The 19,925-nt window shown below is 46.9% G+C and overlaps 1 protein-coding gene across 3 annotated transcripts in view; it reads right to left on the reverse strand.

Moving 5' to 3' along the window:
- Tln2 (talin 2) overlaps positions 1 to 19,925 on the reverse strand; it is a 422,622-nt gene that overhangs the window by 391,609 nt on the left and 11,088 nt on the right. The window lies entirely within an intron of this gene.

The raw sequence follows: 19,925 nt of genomic DNA on the forward strand, positions 1-19,925 counted from the left end.
GACCTACACAGACTTTGGGTATGACGCAGGCCACCAGCAGATATCAGTAAATATTTATTGGTTCATCTGAGTCTCAAGCAGTAGAGATGGGACGTGCCCAGAATACATCCTATTTCCTGTAGTGCGGAAGCCACTTGGTACCCAGAAAAGCGGATGCAAATCATTAACTCACAAGCACTGTCTTGTTTGCTACCCCCCAAGTAACCCAGTGTCATTTAGAGGACAAACATCTAGGAGAGAAAATTAAGCCTCCAGTTCTAATTGGAGCCAACATTCCACTAGGCCAGGGTAGCCAACAGGAAATAGCAGCTGCAATGTTGTTTTTGATGGTGTATTTTTTCTGGGTTGTAAATTGAACCATGAATGACCCAATAAAAGAGATACACTATTTCCAAACTCACACAAATTTGTTTTCCACTTAAAAGACAAAATAGTTGTTTAACTCCGCAGACAGTGGTTCGGTTCCCAAAGCCAATTAAACTGTAATGGAACTGTCTCCCTTTGAAGCACCAATAGTAAATCACAGAGCGCAAGAAGTCCAGTAAAAGTGTTCAGAATATATAAACGCTGCTACAAAAGCCCAGGGTTTTTTTTCTTTTAGAATGTGTACAGGTCTACATACACATTCTAAAAGGTCCAAGTGAAAACCAGGGCAAATAAACTTTTCCAAATATCACTATCATAATTATCGAAACTGCTAACCTGGGCAAAGTCTGCTTATACCGTTCGTATGTAAAGCCTACCCAGCAGTCAGTCAGCCAGGGGAGGAAATGATGTAATGCTTCTCAGGAAACACCTGAATTTATCAGCATAAATCATCCTTGATGAGAAGCCCAAACAGAGGCACAGAGTCTCCAGCACTTACTGGGGTTTGCTTCTAGAAAGTTCCTAGGACTTCTGATATGAGTGTGATAGGTTTTAGGAGGTCACAATTAAAACCAAACAAAATCAAACCATACTCTGCACCTGGCCCAGGACACGGCAGCTGCTCTTCCAGTAATGCACCACAGGGCTGACTACAACCTGTCCACGCGTTAAGGAAACTTCCGCATCACTAAATTTCTTTCCATAGCTTCACGAGAGCTCCCTAAACAGAGAGCGTGACAATCGCTGCTCAATTATGCAGCTAAAATGCCAAAAATGAGAAGGGAACAAACACCACACAGGCAGTCACGATGGAAGGGCTGTTAGTAAAAAAGCTGCAGATATGAGAAGCCATATTAGAGACGTGGCTGAATGAGAGGACACGTCAGGGTGTGGCTGGATGAGATCCTGACACTCCAGCTTCTTAGAAACTCCAGGACTTCAGATTTTTCAAACAGACAGTGAAGACTCAGGCGGTTCCACAAAACAGGGTCTAAAGTCGCCCTCCAGACTTCGCAGAAAAGTAGGCTAGAAGAGGAAGGTAGAGCCGCCCTGGACCCAAGCGCCTTCTCTTCCATCCTAAAGGGCTCATCAACAACTCACTGTGTCCCTAGGGTCAGCCACCCACAAGGCAGAGCAGCAGAGGAGGGAACCCATGGGCAACCCGTGAAAACTGGAGCCTCCTTCCAGGACTGGTCTTCAGAGGCAAAGCAGCCTGGCAGCATCTGTCTGCTGTGAGAAGCCCCCATTCCATCCCAACCCCAGTGGCTCAGATTAAGTGAGTCTGGGGAACATTCTAAAGTCTGTATTCTCTGGACCCTTGAGATGGCGGGATGAGTGACGGCACTTGTCACAAAACCCTGGTGACCCGAGTGTGATCCCCAGAACCCAGGTGAAAGTGGAAGGAGAGAACCAACTCCACATGGCTGGCTGTCCTCAGCCACACACCCATCATGCACATAAACACACATTTTTGTCTGTTAAAATCTGCATTTTCTGAGCTCTCCCAAGGGATTACTGAAGACTAATCAGGCTGAGGACTCAGTGTATAATAATTCATATTACTAATAGCCCAAGGACGTATTCCACCCCAGCCAACAACCATGGTACTCAGAATTCCTACCCCCTTGAAGTTAACACAGAGCATGACACATCCATCAGCTCAAAACCACCCTTCCCAGAAACACCTGCCAGGTGCCCCATGCCACCTCTGGAAACACGCACAGAAATAATGCAACAGGAGAGCTGTCATCTTCTGAGAAGTGATTCCCCACATTCCACTGTAGTCAGGGATTTAAAGAGAGTCACCCATGAGTACAGAGGGGCCGTCAATCCACCCAGCTAACAAGGGGGCAAACTGGCCTTCAAATGACCAGCTGCCGAAGCCCAGGTCTACAATCCTGCGCCTACTGTTGTTCTTAAAATAAAGTCCAGGGACACAAATATTCCGTCTACGCTAAACACAGGTCACGGGAATCATGTGCAGAAAGAAACGTCTGCGTACCCATAAGGCAAACAAGCAGAAGAGGTTCTGCTTATGAACCTTTTTCATTAGCCCGGCTGACGATGTAGATTCTCACCAGAGTCAGAATGCTTCCTTGGCTGACTGACTCCACCATCTTCCCCACTGCTCTTCTAGGACCTAAAATTCCTTATAAAACTGCAACTCCACTCAGGAATGGTAGACCTCACAACTTAGTACTACCTGTCTCTTAAACAAACAAATGGTTTTTCTTTCTTAGAAACAGACTGTAAGAGTGAGTCCAAGGCCATCCACATGGTACAGAGCATATCCAGGACTTCCCTGCTTACTCTGACAAAATGCCAGACAGAAGCAATCTAAGGAAGGAAGGGTTTATTTCAGCTTACAGTACAAAAAGACACAGTCCATCATGCCAAGGAAGGCATGGCACAGGCCTGGGAAGCAGCTGGTCACATTGCATCCTCCCACAGCAGGAAAAGAAGACAGGTGAACAGTACTGCTCAGCTTGCTTCCTCCAGTCCAGGACCCCAGCTCATGGGATGCTGCCACCCACATTCAGAGTGGGTCTTCCCTCTTCATTTAAACCCTTCTGTGAAAACTCATACACACGCACATACACACACACACACACACCCCATATTCCCATGGTAACTATAAATTGAATCTAGCTGATAATACATATTAATCATCACCAAAGGGAAGTAATAACAATTATCCTCGAAGAGGAGCTGAGGGTCCAGATATCCTGAACCATTCACAGTCCCTTTGGGTCCCACCTTCCAAGAAGCAAGCTCTCAGTGCATTAAGGGAATGAGATCAAACTCCTTTGTGTCCTCTACAAAGATTTACTGATGTCTTCCATGTTCCTGGCACCACCTAGTCCAGGCAGCAATCCTTAGTTTCCAGGCAAGAAACTGGACAATTACAATCTGAGTATTATCAATCTGAAATGCTTGAGATTGGGAGTGTTTGGGATTTTGGAACACTTAGAACAAATTTAAACCCAAAGTCTATTTGTTTTATATACACCTTATACTCAAGGACCAAAGGTGGTTTTATACTTACATGTTGTTTGTTTATTTGTTTTGAAACAGGGTCTCTCTAATAAAGTCCTATCTATCCGAGAACTTGGTCTGTAAACCAGGATGGCTTCCAACTCAAGGAGATCCTCCTGAATCTGACTCAGTATGGTACCACCACACCCAACCTTTATACTCAAATTTTGACCTTTTGATTTGTCACACAAGGTCAAGTGTGGAATTTTCCACCAGTAGTGTCAAGTCAGCTTCAGATTTGAGGCTGGGGCGATAATTCAATTGGTAAAATGCTTGCTATATGAGAACAAAGTACTGAGTTCAATCCCCAGGACCCACATAAAAATGTTGGGCATGGTGGTGTGTACTTATAATTCCAACTTTGGGGACCTGGAGATAGGTATATTCCGGGAAATGATGACCAGCCAGCCCATCCTACTTGGTGAGTTCCAAGCCAGTGAGAAACTATGTCAAAACATGAGGTGGAGGCTGGAAAGATGGTTCAGTGGTTAAGAGTACTTACTACTCTTACAGAGGACCCAAGTTCTGTTCCCAGTACCCATACTGGGCATCTTACAACCACCTTTACTCCTGCTCCAAGGGATCCAACACTCTCTTCTTACTTCCCCAGGTGCGTACACTCATGTGCACATACCCATACAGATTCCTATAATTAAAAATAGTTTTTTTTAAAAAAAAAAAAAAAAAAAAAACAGGTGAGGAACAATTCAAAATTGACCTCTGGCCTCCACACTCATGGACACAAACATACATCCAAACCACAAAAGCATGTATAACTGTGCGCTTACAAATACACAAAATGTTGATTTCACATTTTGGAGTGGTGATACTCAACCCTGTTTGAAGGACAACATGGGACTGAGCAACAGAAGAGGCAGTGTGAGCCTTGCTGAGTAAGATACCTAAAAGCCATGCTGTACATCACAAGTTCAAAGGCTGGGCTTCAGGGAGAGGAGATTTCAAAGGTGTGGGCACAGTAACAGGGTCTTCTCAGGAAGTGGGCAGGCAAGTTGATCTGTAAGAGCATCTTAGTTAGGATTACTATTGTTGTGATGAAACACCATGACCAAAAGCAACTTGGGGAGGAAAGGGCTTATTTCACCCACAGTTCCATAAGACAGTTCCCCATCAAATAAAAGCAGGAACTGAAAGCAGGAACTCAAGCAGGGCAGGAACCTGGAGGCAGGAGCTGGTGCAGAGGCCATTCAGGAGTGCTGCTTACTGGCTTGCTCTCCATGGGGTCCTCAGCCTGCTTTCTTAGCATTCCCAGGACCACCATTCTAGAGGTGACCCCATCCACGATGGGTTGGGCCTCCCCCATCAATCGCTAATTAAGAAAATGCCTTACAAGCTTGCCTATAGCCCGATCTTATGGAGGTATTTTCTCAATTGAAGCTCCCTCCTCTCTGATGGCTCCAGCTTAGTTGACATAAAACTAGCCAGCACAAAGGGATAGTCCGATTAGACTGAAGGGCTAAAAAGATTCCTATGCCCCAAAGGCTTCACTTGGAAAACAGGGAAAGAATGTAGTGAGTGGCCCTAAAGAACAGGGCCAGTTTATTTAGTGAGGGCAGCAGAAGTCAGTTCTCAGGAACAGCACCAATGTGTGACTTCTAACACTAGAGTCACCCAGGGCAAGTCCTGTTCATTACCACCTACCTGCTCAGCCACCCATCTTTCCTGGAAGCCACCACCCACTCTGCACACTCTGCAGAACATGGTTGGCTTTCAGTTAGAAAGTGAGCTTGGAGCTAGAAAGATGGACAATGGTTAAGCATGTGGACTGCTCTTACAGAGGACCACAGCTTGGCTCCCACGACCCATGATGGCTGGCTCACAACCACCTGTAACTCCAGCTCCAAATCACCTTCAGGCTGTGAGGGCAAGGTGTATATGAAACACATGAGTTTGGGGTCTAGACTTCTAAGTATTCTGAAACCCCCCAACACTCCTGGTCCCTATCATTTCCGATCAACAATACTCATAGTATAATTTTCTAGTTTTTTGAGTGGGAACCGTGAGGACTGTTGCCTAGTGAGGCAGTGTGAGGCGCATGGAAGACATCAGAGGTGTCCAACGCCCATTGCTGGCCTCCATGGGCACTGTATACATACACACACACACACAGAGAGAGAGAGAGAGAGAGAGAGAGAGAGAGAGAGAGAGAGAGAGAGAGACTTAAATAATATTTTTAAAAAGAAGAAAGTGGACTAAGCTTGCTCACTACTTTACTTTTTGCTCTAGGATCTTTAAAATAACCCTAGCAATACCAGTTACATCATATTTCTCAACTAGGGTGACTGCCCCCAATCCATAGGACACATTCAACAAAGTCTGGAGACAGTCTCTGTGCTCATTGCTGGGGAAAGAGGGTAAGAATGTGATGCGGGAGAATTGTCTGTATTCTGTCAATCATGTATTTACTAAAACGCTGATTGGCCAGGCAGGATGTATAGGCGGGTCAAACAGACAGGAAGTAGAGGTGGGACAATGAGAACAGGAGAATGCTGGAAAGGAAGAAGCCCATTTCTCTCATTCCAGCCCAGACTACCTAGAAGCAAGATGTAACCTGCCCAGCTGAAAGGTACCGAGCCATGTGGCTAACATAGATAAGAATAATGGGTTAATATAAGCTACAAGAGCTAATAAGAAGACTGAGCTAATGGGCCAACCAGTTTATAATCTTATGGAGATCTCTGTGTGATTTTCTTTGGGGCTTGCCGGCTGTGGGGTACTGGGTGGGACAGAAACCCCAACAAGCAGGCCCCTTCATGTTACAAGAATGGGGTCTAGAAGGTGGATTCTCCATCCTATAAAGCCAGGACAGCCTCTCCCTAACCCCGACAAAGAATTATCTACCATCAGAAGTCACCTAGAGAAATAGAGGCCTTAGGCCACTTGAAAGGCAGAGGAAGGTAAGAAGGCCTGAAGCCGCATGCTCAGGCTGAGAGGCACCACAGTCTCCAGCAGAGCACAGAGGGCTGGGTTTGCCTCAGAGCAGGGGAGAAAGAGCCAGACCAGGCCCCACACCAGCAGCCTGGCCAAGTTATACACGCATGTCACCTCAGCATCCCTGCTCACTGCCTCTTCCTGTCACATTCAAGGCCCATATCCCCCATGTCATTCAGGAAATGATGGTGTTTCAGAATGGAGAAGGCCTAGGAGCATGGTTAGGGAGGATACAAGCAGCCCCCCCCCCAGTAGACATTTAGTTCTTTAGTCCCTATGGACAGGGACAGTGTACCTGTACGCAAAGACCTGCAAAGCCCCACGCAGACACTGCCAATAAAGCACTCACGCAGATTAACTCAGGGTCCCCTCAACACTTCCAATCCCACACACTGTTTCCCCTTAGTTCCGCCCCAGCAACTGCCTTGGAAGCATCTGTTTACTCTGCGTTCATCCTGCAGCTTCTCACCCAAGGGAGGAAAGACCCCCAAAGCCAGGCTTACCCAACCCCTTATGGGAAGCTATAGCGGTGGGCGGTCAGAGAGACTTGATAAAAATGCAGATTTAGCAGCTCGGGTAGGGCAAAAACAAGCCACAGTATGAACAAGCACACTAAGTGACTGGGCCAGAAGCTTCCAGGCCACACTTGGCCCCACAGCTTTGGAATCTCAGCCTCTGAAGAGCAAGCACTGTGGTCAACCCTGTCCCCAACATACTCACCACAAGCAGGGCTGCCCAAAGAACATTTGCCAAGATGTTAAAAAAAAAAAAAAAAAAAAACTTTTAGGAAAAAAGACAGCAATGGCATGAACAGCTCAGCTAGCTACCAGCATGCCCCAAGGGTAGGACTAGGGTTTAGCTCAGGCAAATTTCTACATCTAAGTCCCTGGTATCAAACAAAGAAACTTCCAGCTGTTCAAGCTGAGCTATATTCAGGTCTTAAAAAAATCTTAGCTATAAGTCCCCTTGCCTAGCCAGTCAAAGCTTGAACCAATCAGACCCAGGGCACCTAGCCTTGGGGAGAGGTAGGGGGAGGGGAGGAGCTATTCTGTCTATAGGAATCTGCAAGTGGGGGTAGGGGGAAGGTGAAAAGTAGCAGATCAGATCTGCTGTCCTAGAAGCTCTGTCTGGCCCCAGGAGTGTGTGTGTGCATGCGTGCATGCATGTATGTATGTGCCTGTGCCTATGCGTGTGTGCGTGTGTGTGTGTGTGTGTGTGTGTGTGTGAGATTAAAGACCAGAGGTCAACCTCCGTTTTGTTCTTATGCACGCTCTACTTGGGCTTTGGTTCATTTTGCTTTAAATTTTATTTTATATGTGTGGATGTTTTGTTTGCATGCATGTCTGTGCATGACTTACATATCAGGTGACCACAAAGGCCACAAGAAGGTGTTGGATCCCTTGGAACTGTAGTTACAGAAGATTGTGAGCTGTTGGGAGCTGTGAACCCCATATCCTGAATTTCTGGTAAACAACTTATAATGCTTGCAGCTGCTCTGAGCACAAGACCCTCAGGAGTTCCTGATGACAGGAATGGTTTCTGGTGCGTTTGGCTGGGGCATGGCTATCCCATATAAGCTGCCCCTGGACACAATAAAGGGGGCATTCTTTGGGCATTCCTGTTTCAAGGATGACCCTTGTCTCGATCTGTATGTCTTTGTGTGTTTCAATCTCCAGTCCCTTGCCCGGTTCACGAACTACATGGTAGCGCACAGAACACAGATGGGTGTCGTGCACTACAGTAAGCCACCATGTAGGTGCTAGAAATTGAGCCTGCGTCTTCTAGAAGTGCAGAGAGCACTCTTAACCTTGGAGTCTTCTCTCTCCAGTCCCCACACAATGTTGAGACAATATCTCTTACTGTGACCTGGGGCCTTGATGATTAGGCTCGTTGGGTAGTGGCACAGTTAGGGTTTTATGAAGAGACACCATGACCATGGCAACTCTTATAAAGGAAACCATTTAACTAAAGATGGCTTACAGTTTCAGAGGTTTAGCCCATTATTGTCCATAGCAGGAAGCATGGCAGTGTGCAGGCAGACATGGTACTGGAGGAGATGAGTTCTGCATCTGAACCAGCAGACAGCAAGAAGAGACTGCGAGCCACTAGGCCTGGTTTGAGCTTCTCATACCTCAAAGCCCACCAACAGTGACACACTTCCTCCAACCAAGCCACGCCTCCTAATAGTGCCACTCCCTCTGGCCCTATGGGGGCCATTTTCTTCCAAACCACCACAGGCTGCAAGCCTTGGGGATCTGCCTGTTTACCTCACTGCTGGGATTACAAGCATGTAATACTGTGCCCAGCTTTTTACCTGGGTTTTGGTGCTTAATCTCAGGGCCTCATACTTGCCTGCCAAGAACTTTACCCTTTGAGCTATTTCTTCCTCCCCCTCCCTTGTCCTAAGCTATACCTCAGGATGTCAAGGGCTTCTCTGGAACCCTCCCTAGGTAGGGCCTCAGAACAACTGCTTCTCCAGAATTAGGCTTCCAGTGTGCAATAGAAAAAGACAACTCCCAGGATCACCCCAATACATGAACTTGTGCATGCATGCACGCACACATGCTGAATTAAAAAGGCAATTAAAGTTGGGCAGTGGTGGTGCACACCTTTAATCCCAGCATTCAGGAGGCAGGGACATGCTGTGAGTTCAAGCCCAGACTGATCTACAGAGTGAGTTTCAGGACAACTAGGGGTACACAGAAAAACCCTGTCAGAAAGGAAGGAAAGGAAAGGAAAGGAAAGGAAGGGAAGGGAAGGGGAAAGGGAAAGGGAAGGGAAAGGGAAAGGGAAAGGGAAAGGGAAAGGGAAGGGAAGGGAAGGGAAGGGAAGGGAAGGGAAGGAAAGGAAAGGAAAGGAAAGGAAAGGAAAGGAAAGGAAAGGAAAGGAAAGGAAAGGAAAGGAAAGGAAAGGAAAGGAAAGGAAGGAAAAGTCAAGAGGACTTAGAAACTGAAGGCCACAAGCAAGAGAGTGGAAGAGAGTGGTGGTTGTAGCAGCTCTAGCACAGCCTGCACGCTGTCCACAAACAATAGCTCTATATACATGGGGCAATGGTAAGATCTCTCCACTGACAATGAGGGCAGATTAAATTGAGCAACTACTACAGAAAACAGCAATGGAAAGACAAAATGATCCTATAGAGTTGGCAGATTGAGACCTGGCCCTGGTATGTCAGCAAAACCCAGGAACCTCTCCTTAGACAAAGACCCTCAGTCCACTTCAGTAACACACAATTAACTGCGAACAGAGACAATACCAAAGCATGAAGACACACATGCCCCAACACCGCACTAACAGATTGAGACCGTGAACATACTGCTTGGTTCACCCAATGTCTTATGCAGAGTCCACTGCTGTGATAAAATATCATGACCAAAAGCAAGCTGAGTTATTCGGCTTACACTTCCCCATCACAATTCATCCCTGAGGGAAGTCAAGGCAGGAGCTGAAGCAGAGGCCATGGAGGAGTACTGCTTACTGGCTTGCTCCCTCCCTGTGATTTATCCATCCTGCTTTCTCACACAACTCAGGACCACTGCCCAGGGACGGCACTGCTCACAGTGGCTCGGCCCTCTCACAACAAGCATCAACCCAGAAAATGCTCCCACAGGCAGCACACGGACCGCTCTGATGGAAGCGTTCCTCAACTGGGGTTCCCTCATCCCAGATGACTCTAGTCAGCCCTTCTGTCAAGCTGACAAAAATAAAACAAACAAAGCAAAAAGCAACCTAATCCTAGTTAGGGGACACAACTTTGTAGGAGTTCATCCCCCAGTCTGTCAGGCTGACAGGGCTCTGCGCTGTGCCTGGATCCCAGAGAAACCAGCACCAGTTACAGTGGCTGTGAATGAGGTCAAGGGCTCCTGGAGGAAAGGTTGTTTCCCAGCAGCCCTGAGGATACACCCTGCAGGAAGAGCTCAGGGACTCTGGAGAGAGGTCACTGTTGTTCCCGAAACCATCATCCTCGCCTGTGCTCCCGTCTCACCTGGAGAGCTTTAAAACCGACACGACAAGGCCCGGGCAAGAGCATATGCTATTAGATAAAATGTTTCTCAGGTGGAGCTGGGCAAGGGTGTGGTTTGAAAACTCCCACCCGGTATCCCACCGAATGGATACCACTTTTCTGTGAGATGTAAGATTTCTTGGGCCAGCAAGATCACTCAGCAGAAAAGACTTCGGTGACAACGAGAGGTCTACCCCCAGAAGCCACATCCACATGACTTAAGGAGAATGAACTCTTGCAAGGTGTCCTCTGGCCTCCACAGGTACACTGTAGAAAACAAGCACCCAAGCGCACAGTAAATAAATCAATGTAATCTGTAAAGTTTTACAGATTGCCTTCTGTGCAGTAACTTCGGTTACCTGTGGTGTGTGTTCAACGGTCTAATGCCTAGTTCAGCATGAGAACACTTTCTTTCCTTCCCCCTTTGTACAGAGATCCTTCTGGGCTGAGCTTTGTTTTTAATTATATTCCTCTCGTACTCAAAAGAATCACCTCTACCCAGACTGACCTCTTGAAGTTAATGTTAAGCCAGCTACGGCGTCAACTAAAACTTTAAAGCTGGGACTTATCCAGGAGCAGGAAGGGGAAGGCGACAACTCACTCGGGAAAAAGCCTGGATTTCAGAAGGTAGCTGAGTGACAGCCTCTACTTCACACACTGCAAAGATCATAAGAAAATTCCAAGCCAGGAGAAGTCTCCTGCAGGCGACAGGTCTCAGGTCCTGAGCTGGCTGACCAGACCCTTCCCAGACAAGGCCTGTACCAAGGCAGCTGGCAAGCAGTGCTGCCTCTGGTAACACCCACAAGGCAGGAATCTCTTCTGCTCCAGTGTCTATCCAGCCCCAGGCAAGGGCATGAACAGACACTTTTTAACTATCCTCTTTCCATTCAAAGTCAAAGTAAATTCTATCTCAAATTTAATTTGTTTCCTTTGGAAGCATTTGTTGAACCAAGAGTAACTGTTCAGACAATAGATGTTCTGTTTGTACCACGCTACTGAACCGCCCTTTCAGCAGAAAACAAACTTCAAGATCCTAGAATTCAAAGAAGCCTGAATGGGAAATACCGGCACTTAGCCCGCCACTTCTGCAGCAAAAACCCATTTCCCCCAGAGCCCTAGGGTAGTGCTTCCCTTTAACTATGAGATCAGGCCCTGTCTTCCACTCCTCCCAGAATAGCTGTCACGAGTATCCTTGAGAGGGGCCACTCTTAAATGCCTCCGCTCACAACCCAAGTCTTTTTCGGACAGGGATAAGTCTGAGGTGAGTCGGATGGTTATCATACATCCAGACTATGGACCGTGGGTTGTAGTGAATTATCACTGAGCACTAATGGAAATCTAGCTTGACCCCATCCTCAGTGTTACCAGAACAAGACATTAGCCCACCATGAAACGATTTGGGAAACAACCCAACAGAATGCATATCCAAACAGCTTCTGCTGCCCAGTCCTGTACCCGGCGTCTGCGGTGCACCAAGTGCCCTGCACATGCGTGCCTCACTCACACTTCTCACAGTTGATGGTTCTGCTGGGCGGGGACGCAGTTGTGCAACCTGTGCTTTCGGAAAGTTCCCAAGTGATGCTGCCTCCTCTGCTAGTCCTGGGATCCCATGGAGGTATGTGCTGAACAGAATCCCTCACCACCCACTGGACAGGACTCTGGCTTCTTATTGGACTGAGTGGCAAGGCAAAGTCCAGGGTCTCACACCCACTCCCCCAGGAACACTGATATGCCAACACTGAAGGCAGAGCATGCCACCCCCATTCTCGACACATCTGCACTGGTTTCATGTCAATTTTAACCTCTGATACCCAGGACGGCTTGCTTCCACTTTGAGGTCATAGGGCCCTTGGTTACAGAAGCCCCAGGAGAGACGAACACCTGTAGATGATCAGATTTCTCATATAAAATAGCATAGTGTTTACAGAGCCAACACATTCATCCCCTCTTATGCTCTAGTTATCCCAGATTACTTGATATCTCATACAATGTAAATTATATGTAAATAGTTAACAGTTCTTATACCCCATGCTTTAGGGGAAGTGGGCATATAACAGATAATAATGTTTTTCAATTCCACGCCCCACTCCACCCCCGAAGTCTCATATAGCCCAGGCAGGGCTTGAACTCCTGGTCCTCATGTCTCTAGACCTCCTAAGTGCTGGGATTATAGGTGTGCACCAGCATACCTATTGTTTCATGTCCTTTTTTATTTATTTTTTGAGACAGCCTTGGCTGTCCTGGAACTTGTTCTAACAACCACATTGGCCTCAAACTCATAGAGATCCGCCTGCCTCTGTCTCCCAAAAGCTGGGATTAAAGGTGTGCACCACTACTGCCCGGCCTATACACAAATATTTTCAATCTGTGGATCGGTTGAACTTTCAAGGCTACAGAACTCTCAGAGCACAGGACCAACTAGTCTAAGATGACTTAATTTCTCAGCAAAAGATACGTAGCTTTGCAGATACTTCCTGTGGCTGAGGAGAAATGATGGTCAGATGGACACGACCAACAGTTCTCAGAAAGACATAAAACTTCTGCCCACAAGGCCTCAGCCTGGAGTCCAGCCTCCTGAGTCCATCTCCTTGACCAATGCCCTTAAATGCTCTTATTGTTTAATTGATGCCTTTAGACATCAGTGAGGCAAAGGACTTAGTTCCTACACAGTGGAGAGGACGACAAAATGAGCATATATATTGTAATGGTCTGCTCTGTCCCTTTAAGAGACAAGCCACACCCACTCCCTTTCCCATCCACTGAGGCAAGCTGATCTTCAACTTCCAGCCTGAGTCCCATCTTTTTTCTGCCTCTCCCCTGAAGAGGCAGCTTCTGCCTCACTTCATTCTCCCCACTTCTCCACTCCCCCTTCCCACTCTCTGTTTCTCTCTGCTCTTCCCCTTCTTCCCTTGCCCCCTCTCCCCTTCCCTTCCATAACCCACTAAATAAATATCCAACCTCACTCTGCATGGCATGCCTATCCATGTCTCTGTCTTTCCCGCTGCTTCATGGCTCCCTGCCCAGGACCAGCCGCCTTCGGAGACCTGTGGCGTGGTCTCATGGCGCCCATCTGTCTATCTCTCCTTGTGGGACTCACTGCCCCTCATGGCCCACTGCAGCCACTGGGAACTGTACCGTCCCTGCCTGGGACTGGCTGTTTTTGGGACCCACTGCCACCTCTTGCAGATTTGCAGCATTTCTGCTGCTGCAGCCACTAAGGGATCAGCAGCATTTTACTTAATCCATTACATACATGAAACTGTTTTTAACCAGTTTAGTGCAGTCTATTGCTAAACTATGTGGTTTAAAAAATAAAAATAGAAATACCAGGCCGGGCGTGGGCACATGCAGATGGAAGCAAGTGGACCTCAGTGAGTTCAAGACCAGACTGCTCTACAAAGTGAGTTCCAGGACAGCCAGAGCTGCTACACAAAGAAACCCTGTTTTTAAAAACCAAAAGAAAGAAAAGCCAGGCGGTAGTGGCGCACGCCTTTAATCCCAGCACTTGGGAGGCAGAGGCAGGCAGATCTCTGTGAGTTCGAGACCAGCCTGGTCTACAAGAGCTAGTTCCAAGACAGGCTCCAAAACCACAGAGAAACCCTGTCTCAAAAAAACAAAAAAACAAAATAAAACAACAATAACAACAAAAACTGCCCTCAGATTGTTTGCACACATAACCTAGCATTTAATCACAGAAGCGGTCACATCCCACAGGCTTACATATGGGAGTCTCCAGAGTCCCTGCTAAGAGAATCACTGACAAGTTCCACTATTCCTGGGCATTGTTGTTGTTGAGTCACTTACAGCCCAGGCTAGCTCCCAACTCCCTATGTAGCCAAGGATGACCCTTAACTTCAGATCCTCCTGCCTCCACGTCCTGAGTGCTAGGATTACAGACATTCACCATCATACCCTGTTTATACGGCATAGGGTCAGACTCAGGGCTTCAGACACACTAGACAAGCACTCTACCAACTGACCTGGCCGCCACCAGTTCCTACGTTTTAATGTTCAACCTAATACACACCTAAAGTGTGGGCCTTGGAAACAGTCTATCACTTGTTTCCCAACTAGAAAACAAACATTCCGTCACTTCCAGGGCAGAGGTCTCCATTGACCTCTGCACCCGAGGTCACTCTAGCTGTGCCTGAAGCTAAGAAAAACACAGCCTGCTATAGCATCCCCAGCAATAAGGATACTGACTGCCTTGGGAATTTTTTTTCCCTCTTCTGATCTTTAGCCCTGTGCACAAAGGTAGACTAGTAAATAAAACCAGCAGATTAAAATATTCTATTTAAAAAAAAACAAAACAAAACACTTCACTATGTACTATGTTGGCTTTAAAGGAAGGAGGGGTCAGGCCAGTACATCTGGATCCAGTCACCATAGCTTTGCCTTCTCACCATCTTCCATCCCAGACGGAAGGCGGAAGAGCACATCGGGCTGCACACGGGACTAATTACCATCTCTGGATCCTGAGCCGACTAGTCCCTAACTTGCAATGTGACCTTGAACAGAGTCTGACCTCCACAAGAGCTCAGTTTTCTAGGCATATCCCAGGCCAGGATGCCAGGGCTAACGAGTAACATGATTCAAGTGTTGATGCATTTATAATGGGCTTCCCATTTCCACTTGATTGTATCTGCAGAGACTTCCATTCTCCTGAGGAGGCCCTCTCCAGCACACTGGCTCCCTTTTCTCTTCTTCCCTGTCCTCTTCCAAGACTGACTGTCTCTCTACTTGCCTAGCTAAGCCTCTCAAAGCAAGGGCTGGGATGAGAAAGGTTCCCTCAGGAGAGCTTCCCAAATTGGCACCAAGCTCCTTTGGTTCCTCAATACACTTTTAATTGTCTTTTCAGAAAAGTGCAGGAAAGCTTATTTGGTGCCATTTGGCAAGCGTCTCCCAGGATAATTCCTCTGATATGGGACTTGGAGAAGGAGGATTTAAAAGTCTGGAGAACCATTAGAAAAATGGTACTCTGTTCAACCCTGTCCTTGGATAGGAATAAACCCAGGTTTCTAGGGACCCACCAGTGATAGGATGCAAACCCCTAAAGGTCTCCTGAAAGCCAAGCTAGCTGATTTTTACACTAGATCTAAGTCTTTTTTTTTTCCTTCCAGGGACAGCAAGGTGTCAGAACAGCCAAGGAAGACAGCACACTTGGGTGGGCCCAGCCGTGCAAATGCTCGCTTATCCCCAGGCACCATTCTTCTAGGAACAACCCTAATAGGAAGGCAGTGAAAGAGAGATGGAGATCGGAGGTGGAGGTGATGAGGATGGAGGTGATGGGGATGAAGATGGTGGAGGGAGGGGGAGGGAGATGGAGATGAGAACAGAAACGGGATGGAGATGGAGGTGATGAGGATGGAGATGGGGGGAGGGATGGAGATGAGGTTAGAGAGGGGGAAGGGTGGATACAGGGATAGGGAAGGGGGTAAGGATGGGAATGACAAGGATGGAGGGGGGATGGGGCAGAGGAGAGGGATGAATTTGAGGGTAGGGAGGAGAGGGGATGGAAATGAGAATAGGGAAGGGTAGCTTAAGAGCCAAGATCCACAGCATCAGGAGTGAGCAGAACAGAAACCCAAGTCTAAATCCTTAGATCCTCCTCTCTGGCAGGTGTTCGGAAGCAGTCACAGTAATATCATCTCCCTCCCCACATCCTAGTGTAAAATGCTGACTGACAGGTGTCCCTGCCTTCCAGGGTCCCACATCTATAGATAAGCGTGGAACCTGAGTTCCTAACACTAAGGTCCCTGGGTGGTGCTGATGTTACCAGAACATTGGTCAACACTGAAGAACAAGGACAGAGGCTGATAATCCAACCCTAGTGAGAATCGCATGGAGGAAGCATTCAGTCCACCAAGACAAGCCTGAAAGAGTGATGAACATGACAGTACCATGTGAGTAATATAAGCAGGCGTGTTTAAGCACTTTCGGCTGGTCCCGCCCCACCTGTATTTAAAGGTTCCTCATGGGCCAGTGCCTGCGTTCCATCTTCCATTTAAGTTAACTGGGGTTTTGTCTTTTTTTCCTTGGACAGTCTCATGTAGCCCAGGCTGGCCTCAAACTGACTATATAACCAGAGGTGACTCTGAACTGCTTCTACCAGAGTGCAGGAACGACATATGCCACCATGTGTGTGGTGCTGGAGCTTGAGCCCAGAGCTTCTTGAGTGCAAGCACTCTACCAACTGAGCTACAACTCCAGCCCCGCTTCAGTTAACTTAAATGCTAATTAATCCCTTTTCGTCTCGAAGGCCCCACAGAGCATGTTAGAAAGATGAACTAATTTTCATGTTGCCGGCTCCTGGCACTCTTGGGAAATAATCCTTTGTCGGGACCTGGAGAAAGACTGTTCAATAACACATTATCAGATGACCCGAGACTGTAATTGAGTATTGTGGTTGGAAGCTCACCTCCAACCTCAACCTCCTCAACCAATGAGCAAAACAAGCAGCACAGCCCTTGAATACACCTCCTTGATGTTCTTAACAGGGCCCAAAACAGAAGAGGGAAAACACACCAAACTCCTGTCCTGTGGTTGGCTGGGGCACAAACAAAACCATACATTAACTTGCTCCCTCTACAGAATTATAGATAATTAGCATATGCTCAGAAGTATGCATAGTGTGGCTTCTATTCCCTTCTTACAACAACAATATAAGTAGGGGATGATGGATGCATTTTTATTGATGAGCACACTGATGGTTACAGCAAGCAGGTAACATGCTCAAGGTCACAGTATAAATGGTGGCCACTATGTGGTAGGCAATCACATCAACACCCATGTGCTGCCCCTCTGCACTATTTTACCATCACTATGCATGCGCAAGGGCTTCCGCCTAAAACCTCCAGGCATTCACCAGACACCCAGAAAGAACTTTGCCAAGTTTCCTGAGAAATACCAAGGCCAGGGCTCCTCTTTCTGGGCTGTCTCCAAAATCCACAACAATACAGGTGAACCATTGCGTGAGACACCAGACTTAGAAAAATAGAAACCTACGAGACAAGAGTTAAAGAATGTGCAGAGAAAGACACTGGCAGGGAATCACAGACCTAGGGGACCTTTCTTCAGCCCTGCTACTCCAGTCACATCCAAACCACAGCCTCTCTGAACTATGGTTCCCTCATCAACGTGCAAACTTAATTCATGCCCAGTACCTCGGAGAACTCCCATGATGTTGCAGATGTGCTGGCTTAGGAATGAGAGGCCAAGTGCATCTCTCAGTAGCCCCTGGCCAGTTGCACAACTCAGCTGGTCTGGACTAGCAAGGAGAAAATGGGCAACATCATTTTCAAACCAGTGTGAAACAGAGACGCACAAGGTGGAGGTGGGGAGGACACTACTTCACAGATGCAATCTTGACTTTTGGTAACTAGTTTACAAAAAGTACAGCTAATGTGACAAGCTCCCTTGACACCGTGTATGTAGTTAAGATGTATTTATGCATGGGGCTGGAGAGAGATGGCTTAACAATTAGGAGCAGGTACTGCTTTTACAAAGGTCCTGAGTTCAGTTCCCAGTACCTACATCAGGTGGCTAAGAGTTCCAGGTCCTACTGTAAGTCCAGCTCCAGAGAGAGCTTGTGCCAGAGATGGGTACACACACACATGCACACAGACACACACACAGATACACACACAATTAAAAATAGATATTTAAGCCGGGCGGTGGTGGTGCACGCCTTTAATCCCAGCACTCGGGAGGCAGAGGCAGGCGGATCTCTGTGAGTTTGAGACCAGCCTGGTCTACAAGGGCTAGTTCCAGGACAGGCTCCAAAGCCACAGAGAAACTCTGTCTCGAAAAACCAAAAAAAAAAAAAAAAAAAAAAAAATAGATATTTAAAAAAAAACAAAAAAGAATGCGGCTACATACAGTAAAATTCACCCTTTAGAGGAACACAATTCAATCAACTGTGACGAACACAGGGACGGTCTCCTACAGCTTTCTGAGTAGTTAACTCTAACTTCTCAAGAATGCATTACGTAAAGTAACGTGGGGCCGGAGAGATGGCCAGTCGTTAAAGGCTAGGCTCACAACCATAAAATAATGTGGTGCGCATGACCCAATAACACAAAATTAATATTGGCTCCCCTTTCTAAAGCTGAAAGTCTCCATTCATCCAAAAGGAAAAACACAGAATTGGAGGGAAAAAAAAAAATCTTGTCTCTAAGGGCAGGAAATCAATTCACACAACATCTGCAAGACATGGATCTCAAAATACCAAGATGTAATGTCCCGGCTAATGCAACTGAATCTCCTTCACCAAGGAGACAGGGCCCTTCTCCCACCTCCCCCTCCCATATGTAACCATTTACCAATTGTTTAATTTAATATGCACACTGAGTCCAAGGATGCAGACTCACATCCACTACAGGCCGTTCCTAACCACCTGTGCAAGCTTAAAACCACAAAATCTCCTTAAATTATCTCCAGAAATCTCTACTATCATTCGCAGACTGTGTCAGTGCACCAGAGGGCTTTATCTGGTCGAAGAACCCAGTATTTTAAGACTTATTTTGAAATGAATTGCAGGAGCTTATATAAAAACGGGAGAGGGATTATTCAAAGAAAACTCAGAAATGCATTATATTTCTAACTGAAGAATAAAGTTCTGGCATCTTCAAAATAGACAACAAAATCCAAAAGCAGAAAATAGTTAGACATGTCACTAAAATACGAGGTAATGTTTATAACTGGGAGGTGGGAAGTGGGGAGGCAGTGTGCAGAAGTGACCTCCAAACCCTATTTGTGTGACACCCAAATTTCAGAAGACCTGAGATGATCTTGATAGTAAAAACTACCAATTCTTGGGGCTCACAGAAACCTATCAAGTGGGACTCTCTGAGGGCTGGGCAGCCACAGCGCTTACCCATATCCGAAGTCACTCTAATGATGGTTACGCCAGGACCACACTCACAGCTAGACCTGATGAACCTGAGAGTGACATAATCACTCAGGGACCTAGGATGTAACTTGGTTGGTAGAGTGATTGCCTAATTTGCATAGAACCCTGGGTTCCATACCCAGCAACACACAAACTGGGTGTCTCACTTCTGAAATCTCAGCACTCAGAAAGTAGAAACAAGGATAATGGCCAAAAATTCAAAGTCATTCTTAGCTATACAGTGGTGACTTTCAGGGCAGCCAAGGGCTCTGTTTCGGGGGGTCGGGAGGTAGAGAGAGAAAGAGAGAGGCTGGATAGCCTGGGCATTGGTCCTGAACATGGCTTCTAACTTGCAGGCTAGCACTGAAGAACTGAGAGACATTTTCACACTCCAAGGAGACTGGTACTGTAATAATGACAAGGAACCACACAGGGACAACATCTTACTAATGGGGGTTGCCACCTCTACGTTTAGTCCCTGATCCGGCAGTTTCGAATTCAAGTCCTACTTCAGTCTTGCTGCTAGAAGTTTTGAAGGGGCAGAGCCCAGATGTGCACATCTGAATATCTTTCTGTGGGCGATTGCTCAGCATCCAGAGGTTTAAGCACATTTTCACCAATACCTGTATATTCTGTAAACAGTAAAGATACTGAACTGTCACAAAACTTTAAACTATTGAC

This window comes from Chionomys nivalis, chromosome 4, assembly GCF_950005125.1.
Source record: "Chionomys nivalis chromosome 4, mChiNiv1.1, whole genome shotgun sequence".
NCBI lineage: Eukaryota > Metazoa > Chordata > Mammalia > Rodentia > Cricetidae > Chionomys > Chionomys nivalis.